This window comes from Ambystoma mexicanum, chromosome 6q (assembly GCF_040938575.1).
Source record: "Ambystoma mexicanum isolate Mex_15411 chromosome 6q, UKY_AmexF1_1, whole genome shotgun sequence".
Classification (NCBI taxonomy): Eukaryota; Metazoa; Chordata; class Amphibia; order Caudata; family Ambystomatidae; genus Ambystoma; species Ambystoma mexicanum.
This window is the reverse complement of record NC_090937.1, coordinates 441,204,592-441,215,105: the sequence shown is the minus strand read 5'-3', so window position 1 is coordinate 441,215,105 and position 10,514 is coordinate 441,204,592. Positions and strand designations below refer to the sequence as shown.

General features: G+C 47.9%; 1 long non-coding RNA gene across 2 annotated transcripts in view; it reads right to left on the bottom strand.

The window, feature by feature from the left end:
• Positions 1-470: 470 nt before the first annotated feature.
• LOC138516090 (uncharacterized) overlaps positions 471-10,514 on the bottom strand; it is a 97,150-nt gene continuing 87,106 nt past the window's right edge. For both annotated transcript variants that reach the window (XR_011282226.1, XR_011282225.1), the window contains one exon: positions 471-3,535. This is a non-coding gene — a long non-coding RNA (uncharacterized lncRNA). The remainder of the gene's footprint in view (positions 3,536-10,514) is intronic.

Here is a 10,514-nt window from a genome sequence, read left to right as displayed (position 1 = left end):
GCCTCGATGCCTGCGGGCTGTGTGAGCGCTTTATAAATGTGAAATAAATATACGAATTTTCCCAAAAAAGGGAACTTGGAATCCAAATTCCGAAGGCCACCACTGTGCTGTCAAGATATAGTAATGCCATTGTGGGACGTGATAGGAAAAATGCAGAGGGGGCAGTGACGGTTATAACAGAAGTGTAAAGGGCACAAGCCTGGCAGGCTGCCCTATGTCGGTCGGAACGTTGGGGAAGCGAGAACTCTACTAGTCTGTTATCCATTGAATATAGATTTTTGAAGAGTGTCTTGGGACTTCCAGTATTCACACCCACCATATCCTTACATATAGCAGTGGGGCTGCAAACCATAGAATATGTCATAAAATTGAACCCCCTTCTAAATTGGCTGAAAATCTGGAATTCACCATTTCCAACAGTATACCAGGAGGCATTGAAGGATCTCCTATCGCAGGAAGGCAGACAAACAGGAAAATGGTGTAGCTACATAAAAACAGCACTCTATGACATCCACTGCGAAGATTTATGGCATAGACGGGAAACCATGGAAAATTGCACTAAGGGGCAAATAATGGCTATGCTAATTAATTCACAAAGGTCTAGTCTATATTGGAGACGGTCAAGTTTGCTGGTTAACTCGAGTCCAGGTCTAGGTCTATAATAGAAAATGCATGAAGATAAACAATTTAAACAGCAGTTTGACAGACCTGTTGACTTTTAGTGATTCTCCCGTGTAACCTTTTCTCATGATACGCTACACACTGTGGCAGTAGTAGCAGCATTAGGGTTACTGTGTACCATTTACTGGGGTCAATGTTAAACTATCAATATTCCCTCATTATTGCAAACTGGTATGGCATTCCGCCCAAAGGTCCATGTTGGTGGAGTCGGATCATATTCAATATAGGATATGTTCATAGGAGGCTAAAGTAGTGATTCTATCTAGTGTTAAAATATTGAACAACCTCTCGTCCTTCCGTGCTGTAGTTTGCAGTTTTTCTCGACTGATACACCTACGCAAATCTTTATTCACTAGCTGCACATCACAGACGTCATGAAGTATGAGAACTCTCGTTTCTTTCCCAAGGCACCTACTCAGCAGGCTGTTTATTTTTTGTGTACATTTTGGATCCAAAATGCTGTCAGATTGGGACGGTCCTGTATAATATAGATCATGTGCATGTGATGTTATTACACCGTCTGAACGTTTTGTGTTCTTTTAGGTACAGCGTTGTACCTCACCTGGGTTAGTCCCCCCTCTTCATGTTCTTTTACATAAAATTATCTGTTTCGTTAGATCGCTGATACATCCGGTTTGATCAACCATTCTTGACGTTATATCTGCTACAGAAGTGAAGATATAAGCAATTCTTTAGTGGGGGTTTGGGGAGGTTAAGCCATAGCTAGCCCCCCTGAATCAAACAAGTGAGCAAAATGTATGTAATTTGTTAGATATTTGCTAGATCCATAGGATCTAGCGTTTTCAACTTTACATCCGCTACAGAACAGGAGTTATAAGCGATTATTTAGAGGGGGGCTAACTCGTAGTGAAGTAGTTAGCCCCTCCTCAACCCTGTCCAACAGTGGCAATTGTGAAGTCGTGTGCATTGGGCAAGCTCCATTCTCGCCCCTCCTATGCCCATTGTGTGGCTTGCTAACACTGATGCACGTCAGGGGTCAGCAAAGGTGTGTCGAAGGTCGCTCTCCCATCTTGTTCACAATGAGCCTGCTATACTCCTATGATAGATGTTGTCAAGTGTAGTAGCATAAGATGTTGAAAGAATGTGTATCCTGTTGCTCATTTTGCGCCAGGGGGCACTATAGGCGATGTAGTGCCTCTCCAAGTCTTATTCCATTCACGTCTTGCTCTGTGCACATCTTGAGCTGTTCAGTGTGAGCCTGATTTGATTTCCCATCCGGGCCACATACGTTTTTGTTCCCTATTTTCAGTTGATAGTTATTCCAAAAAGGTGCTTCTGAGTGTATGGCGGGATTAGTTTAAAGCACTTTCTACAGCCGTGTACAAAAGGCATTGGTGGTTGCAGTAATTAAGTGTTTGGGCATCTTTGTGCTGTCACCGTAGAAGCCCTCTCTGGTACGAGACTCACCAACAATACCTTTTCTATAACCAGCCGGTCGTTGGCATGTCCTAATTTTTGAAGTATTTTGATCAATGTTGTGACGTAAGAGATTAGTTAATATAATTCGGTGTTGGGTAGGTTCCGAATGGAAGCAGCTGTACACTTTGTTAAGGCAAAGTCTCGATTTGACATCACCCCATTTAAAATAACTGATCTGTCTTTCCATTTTTAAGAGGGAAACTTTGAGTTGCAAGAACAACAATCTAAACATCTAATTCATTTTGGGTATGAGTGTAATTTTTAAGTCTTGCTGGAACAAGCTTTGCTCGCTGGCCGAGCTCATGAAGATACCTATTAGAGAAGGGCCCTGGTGTCAGTCGCCTGCTGCATCATGCCTTAAAGGTGCTGAAGAAAGCTCTGTAACAGCAAGGCCATTTGTAGGCGCGGGTGGTGCTCTTTAACATGTGAAATGTTGCTTATGTTCCTTTAAGAGCATGTATTGTTTCCATGCTGCCTGGTACATTGGTGTGTTTTTCACTTGTGTGCTGCATAACATTTGTGTGTGTTTGCTTTGATGTTTTCCTTGTTAACAATGTTGTCTGCAAAACTGGGTGGCAATGTGGCTTACATTCGTGACAAGCATGGGGAGAAGCTGTTGACCTGCCAAATGGACCCCATCTTTTTGACTGATATGACGGTGCAGCTTGCGGACACGACGGTCACGTGTAGAAGAGCTACTGGGTCTACAACATGTAAGGTATCTGCTGGAGCTTTTATCCTGGAGAGGTTGTCTGGTTAGGTTGTCAAGTGTTCAGACTTAACTGTGTGGTCCCTGGTGCTCGATCTAGTTACTGAGGCAGATGTAGATGATAGCCTGGTGGCATCGTGGGTGTGTTTTATATTTAAAGCTTTTGTTGAATATATTAGAGACCGAAAGTGATTTTTGGTCATATTATAACCCAGGTCTTCAGGCTCCAAAGTCGACCATTTAACCGCCAGTTTCTCCGCCCTCTCTGCCAGTGTGCTGGGTGGCACACAACAAATCGCTTGTCCTCCTCAGTATCACGAGGGGTGATTAAATTATATTTCAAGATACAAGGCATTGTATTATGCATTTAACCTCTTTGCTACCAAAAGCCAGCAGCTACGAAAATAAACGTTTTCAAAATACAAACTTTTTTTCTCAACTTCTAGTAGTACACATAAAAGAACAAGACCCCAATCCAGTATGGCGGCCAAAGTACTGCTTCCAGAAGATGAAATCAGAAAGTGTCTGAACATACATAAGAGACCTGCATTACAACATAATCCTCTTCTGCAGTTGGAACTTAACATCTGAAAGCCACAAAAAGTTCAAGCAAGGAAAGCGATGCAGCCCATGAGAGAATACAAGGAGGTCATCCACCTCTGCATCACTCTGAGGGTCCATGAAGATCCCTTCAATAGATGACAACTGCAAGAAAAGAAAAATAAACAAGGGTGGGTAGAAGTGATAATACTTGAATGTTTCTTTTAATAGAATCTAAACCCCTCTCGTGATAATGACTTGTATTAGCCATTCTATGTAAAAAATGAAGACTTCTTTGTATGAAAGTTCAAACTCCTTCCAAAATATTCAGTTATACATGTACATTGTTTTGTTGTTGATAAAACACTTTCAAAGTGGATCCCCTAGACCAATCAGTTGCTTTAGGAATGTGCTCACATTGTTCCCTCACAGCGAATGATTTGGAAGCCATTGCTCCTCTAGTGGAAAGAGCCCCGAAGGAGAAGATGGGGATCCCCGCTTAATGCAATACCCAGTGGACTCATCGTGTCAGAGTGGAAGAAGAGACTGGACAGTGAAGTTTGCGAAAAGAAATGAGTAGCTGAGAAGTAGCAGGATGCTTGAAATTAGGGTTTTGGTTCATAACAGTGTCAGCAATGCACTACACAAAATGTGCGATTCTCCTGGAAGGAAGGATAATAAACTGAGATGGATAGCTATTTTGTCCTACAAGCAATCCAAAATGTCACAAATTCAAGTAATTAGTATCAACATCCAGGGCTTTTACATCAGAGACATTGAAATTAGGCACAGCAACATTGTCAGTTTGGCAAAAAGTTGTTGAAAGGTTAACAAGTCATCATCTGACCATCAATGAAACAAGTTGAGAAAAGGCAGACATTTCGTAAAACAGAATACTTAGCCTTAGGAGGTGCCTTAATTCTGTGGCTAGATCGAAGATATTTCCTCCGTAGAAAATGTTTACCAACACGTTCTACTTTCGCACAGTATGGCCTGCTGAGATTGCTGACTAAAAACAATTGTTCAATAAGCTTTCCTATCCTTGAATAATATAACCAACAAGTTCAACATCTATCCCGCAGGAGCTGATATGGGATTAATTTGCCCATCCATGCACCAGTGAACCTAGCTAGCCCATGAGGAAAATCATCCTGACTTTATGGTATTTGTGCATGAATCTATGACGACCTGAAAAGCATCCTCTGAGGCCAGGGAATGTCCAGGACAAAAAAGTGATGGCTGGAAGGTTTCAAATTAATCATAACCATGGACATAGCGCTGGGCAACCCCCCACACCATCGTTTTTCAGCGTGCCAAGCCATTACAGATGGGGAAAGACCATAAAGAAATCAGTCTTGGTCTCACCCCATAAACAAAATTGGTAGTCTAGCCCGAACTGCTAGGTCACATTCCTTCTGCACGAGCCCACAAGCATCCCCAGACATGTTTCAGCCTCTCTGGGCATCATCAGTGAGTAGTAGCTTGGGTTTCTAACCCTAGCGGACTTGGGACCCACGTCTGGGCATACCCGTCACACTCGGGGTGACTTAAGCAAAACAAAAAGGTGATTGCTGGAAGGTTTTGAATGAATCATAACCATAGGCATAGCTCTGGCCAACCCTCCAGACCATTGTTTTTCAGACTGCCAAGCCATTACAGAACGGGAAAGACCATACACAAATCAGGCTTGGTCCTACCCCAAAAGGGGCAGTCCAGCCCAAACTGCTAGGTCTCATCCCTTCTGCACGAGACCACAAGCATCCCGGACATGTGTCAGCCTTTTTGGGCATCATCAGTGAGCAGTAGCTTGGGTTCCTAGCCCTAGCAGACTTGGAACCCACGTCTGGGCATACCCGTCCCACTCGGGGTAACTTAAGCAAAACAAAAAGGTGATTGCAGGAACGTTTTGAATGAATCAGAACCACAGGCATAGCTCTGGGCATCCCTCCAGATCATTGTTTTTCAGCCTGCCAAGCTATTACAGAAGAGGAAAGACCATATGCAAATTGGGCTTGGTCCCACCCTCTAAAGGGGCAGGCTAGCCTGAACTGCTAGGTCACATGCCTTCTGCATGAGACCACGAGCATCCCCAGACATGCTTCAACCTTGTTGGGCATCATCAGTGAGGAGTAGCTTGGGTCTCTATGCCTTACAGGCTTGGGGCTCACGTCTGGGCATACCCGTCCCACTCGGGGTGACTTAAGCAAAACAAAAAGGTAATGGCTGGAGAGTTATGGGAGGTATTCTGCCTGAAGAGTTATGTTCCTGTCAAGACAGAAGTGCCAAAAATCCCTCACAAGATATGCTAGACTCCTTGTCTTCGTCCCTACTATCTTCATCTTGTATAAAGGCTTGCAACATTATGTGTTACTACTGACTTCTGCAATTGTATTCGCTCTCCCCTCTTGCTTCTCCATTGTTTTTGACGGCTTACTCTCTGTTCCGCCTTTCCTCCTCCCCTTACTTTCTTCTATGCACATACTCTATCAGAATTGTCCCTGGATCTAGTATGATAGCAACCTCGTCTGTCTACTCCCACTTCCCCTTACTTGTCCCCCCCACTCCAGCACTATCTGAAATGTCGTCAGGCCTAGTACAATAGTCGCTTGTTTGGTTCCTCCCCTCCCTTTCTGCATCCCTCTCCTTCACCTTTTGTTTTCTCCGGCTCTACCAGAAATGTTGTCAGGCCTAGTACGGTAGGCACCTGTCTGTTTCCATTTCCTTCCCACTCTCCCCATCCCTTCCTTATCTATGTCTTAGCTCTTGCACTATCTGAAATGTTGTCAGGCCGAGTACGATAGTTAATTTCACATCCTTACTGTTCATGGCCTGTAAGAATGTCATTGTATTTTCCCTTGTTGCCTTCCTTGCCTTGAAGCGCTTTGAAACACATTGGGAGTCATTCCGAGGTTGGAGGTAAGTACCATGCTTTACCGGCATGGAGCAAATAACGTGTCCGATCTGGTAACAGACCGCTAATAGCGGCCAATTACGAGTTTGCGGGCATGAGCTTTGCCCCATGCCGGTAAAGTACCTAGCGCCATGCCGCAAAAGGGCCCAAAAAAGCCCTTACCGGCATGAAACGCCCCTTACTTAACACTTCCGCCATAGAACAAAGTGGAAACAGCGATGCCCGTAAATAACGTTGCCTGTAAATAACGGTGGCCGTTAACACTGTGCAGCTGGTGTGGACAGTGGGCTAGTCAGGCAGCACAGTACCCGGCCAAGATGAGTGACACCGACACCTGCATGCATATCCCACCCATAAATTGAATGTAGTGCTGTTGCATACCCAAATGCCCATAAACCCCAAATGACTGACTATGTGAATGTAGCCATGAATGAAAGTTGCGTCTCAAATGATCACTCATGCCGTCCCTCTCTTCTACCCCCACAGGCAGTGAGCATGACAGCGAGGACCACGAGACGAGCTGTCCCACCACCTCCAGGGGCAAAGGCAGGGTCTGCTGCATCCCAGCCAGGAAGAGCACACCTGGGAGTGCTACACCAGTTCCTGCTAGGCCCATGGAGGGTGCACTACCCCCACCCCTCCCTGCATTGGTGTCAGGAACATTGTCAACCCCATGGTCCGAGGAGTCCAGCGTCTCTGGGGAGCTGGCAGCCACGGCCCCCCTGGAATCCATAGACAGCCCCTTTACCACCTGTGGAGCGTGAGAGGAGGACACATATTCAGTTTTCCACACCTCAGAGGCCAGCACCTACCCACAGGTCTCATGCAGCGACTCGGGGGAGCCAGACACACCTGGCCGATGTGCCCGTGGACAACCACAGGAACAAGCCAATCCTGTGCCCAGTCCCCCAGGCGAAGCCCTGGCAGGGCATGGCAGCCCAATCCCCTGCAGGGACGACACACCATCAGCTGATGCGCAGCACGCAGCACAGCTCACCGCCCTCATCACCGAGCTGATGCAGGACAATCGCAGGGCAGGGAGGAGTGGTGGGAGGAATGGGCAATGCGGCAGGTGGTGACGGACAGCACCAACCGTCTATGTGATGTCCTCTGACGCATTGCTGATGCCCTTGAGGCTGCACGTCCTTCTCAGCAGGCTGAGCATGAGGACACCCCGTCAACCAGTCACTCAACCCGGACGAGCCCACTGCGTCGTTCACTCCATTCCCAGTGCCACCGGGACATAGCTCCCCCGGGCCTCGGGAGCGCGGAGTAACTTGACTACCTGCCACATGTGGCCTACATGGACACCATGGGATTAGTGTTGGGGAGTTGGGTGGACGGGGGGATTGAGGGTGTGTTGGGGAGTTGGGGGGGATCGGGAGGGGGTGAGGGTGTGTTGGGGAGTTGGGGGGAGGGGAAGGGGTGAGGGTGTGTTGGGGAGTTGGGGGGGGAGTTGATGGGGGTGGGGTGGTTGAGGGTTTGTTATACACTTATACTCGTACTATTTCAATAGACCGTTTGTGTTGCAAAGGTAAACCAGTGTGGACATTCATCTTTGCGCATGTGTCTTCTGATATCTGACAGTGCATGGTGTACATTTATCCCCACACCCAGTGCCCTATGTCCTCATGTCATGACACCCTCTGCTGACTTGTGTTTCAGTTTTATTGTCCAATCAATGCCTGCCACACGGCATATCCCTCCTGTGCATCAGCACCATGATGCTGTCCTGCCCCTTCTTCCTCCTCCTACCCTTCATCATCATCTGGTGGTAACAGTCCCATGTCAGGGGACAGGGGCACGTTCCAAGGGATGCACATATTGTGCAGCATTACACATGCCATGGGGGTCTTGGACACCTTCTCATGGCTGTAGATGGGTGCCCCACCCGACCGGCTGCGGCAACAAATGAGTGCCTTCAACAGGCCAAATGCCTGCTTAACCACCACAAGTGCACGGGTATGGGCACGATTGTAGGCCTCCTCGTGCCAGTTCTGTGGGTTTTAGACAGGGGTCCTGAGCCACGGTGTGAAGGGACAGCCACCATCACCTGCATGGGAAGGGAATGAAGGTGAGTGTTTGTACTTACATGGTGGACAACTGAACTAGTCTTACATGGCAGCAGGTCATTTCTGCCCATACGCACATGTCCATGGATGCATTGATCCCATTCCTGGCCCCGCTATGTGTCCTGTGCAAGGGAATGATGGAGGGGGTAGCATCTTCGAGATGGTCTATGGACTATGGCACGCACATCTTTTAGAACATGCATCATTTATGCATGCAGCAGTCTTGGAGTAAGATCCTTGAAGTGCTGTGTTATGTGGGATTCGGTAGTAGGGAGTGTGGGCTGTAGTCAGTAGCATATTCATCATACTGCTCTGATCCGTACTATGGTGACTTCCAGCACTCCTGTGGGTGTGCGGAACCAGTGACACGGTGTGGTATCCCTGCTGGCCTCAGTTGAATGCACTCCCAGGGATGACTCTCCAGTGTGGCGATATGCTGGAGGCAGCCACATAGTGCATATGCAGTGCATATTGCTAGATGCCCTTACGTGTGTGAGGGCCGCCGATGAGTGGTGCATGTGTTGTGGGATGTGGCCTGGTCACCTGTTGGTCATGTGGTGTTAGGTGTGGGCCTTACTTCATCACTGTGGGATTCGGTAGTCATGTGCCGTTTCACTGGCTCTGTGGCACAGTGTTTGGTGGGGTGCACATCGTGCACTGGTGTCAACATTTCCATCAGGGTTGAGGATGCAGGCACCCACCTCATGACACCGATGCACTGCCATGGCCCAGTCAGGCAACTCACCAAGCAGCCAGGCACGTCGTCCAGCATGTCGCTCCATTTAGCGTGGTAGCGTGGAGTTCTGCAGGACCATTGAGTCATGAGTTGATCCTGGATGTCGGCCCCACCTATGTGTGATGATCTTGCTTGCGTTGCATAACATCTGCACGTTGATGGAGTGGTATTGCTTGCGGTTGCGATACGCCACCTCCATGGCATGCGGGACCGCCAACTCCACGTGGGTGCAGTCAAGGGCACCTATACTATTTGGCATGCCTGCCAGTGCTTGGAGGGCAACTTTTGTATCTTATATCTCCTGGGTAGTCCATGGTAGGGATGTGTGGTCCCTTGTGTGCTTGAGGCGGTCATCCAGCACTTGGTTCAGTGTCCGTGAAATGAACGGTTGTGATATGCCATGCATGTGCCCCACTGTGTGCTGGTAGGTGCCTGTGGCATGGAAGTGGAGCATAGACACCACCTTCAGTTGAGGGGGTATGGTGGTGCGTATTTCTATGAGGCTCACTATGTCGTCATGTATCAGGTCGACTATGGTGGTGATGGTGTCACAGTCAAGCCGGTACAGGGTGTGGATCTGCTCAGGGGTTAGGTTGAAGGACTGGACCTGATGCAAGTGATTGGGGGCTGCCGGCGTGGTTACGGTGGCTGCACTTGTGGTGCATGCTGGGCCTGTCTCACCCTCATTCTCCTCCTGTGTCTCCTCTGTGGTGGGGCCTGTTGTTGTTGTAGTTGAGGCCTTGCAAGCAGGGCTCCTGCTCCAGTAATGCTACCACTATTGGTATCATCTTGGTGTGGCAGGGGGTGTGGTGTGTGGGTGTGCTCCTTTTCTGCTGTGGCAGACTCCATTGCCTACACCTGTGCTGATTGTGTGCACCTGTGGCTCTTGGAACCACTGCTCAGGGTTCTTAACACCTTCTCTGAGATGCCTGTATGTACTCCATGCCGATAAGGTACTTAACGGGTTTCAGGAGGCAGTTATTTTCATGTGCGCATTACTTGTGATCAGCTCCGGTTTACGCCATGCCGCTAATATCGGCATGGCGTGTCATGCGCGCGACCCTAGACCGCTATTTACGGCATCGTACTTTACGGTGCCGTAAATAGCGGTCTGGTTGGTCAGAATAGCCCGTAGCGGTAAGTGATGCCGGTAATCCTTTACCGGCATCGTTTTTCCCTTACCTCCAACCTCGGAATGACCCCCACTGTGTATAAGCGCTATATAAATAAACTATCTTATCATATCATATCATATCATATCATATCATATCAGGACCTAACATTTGACTTGATCCTTTGTCAAACATTTCAACACAAAGGAGCTGGTTAAAAGGTTCTGGCAGGTGATCTGAGGATGTGTCTCCTCCCATCACAATTTCCCTTTTACACCATGCAAATCTGTCCTATCCTCACCCCACCCTGTAT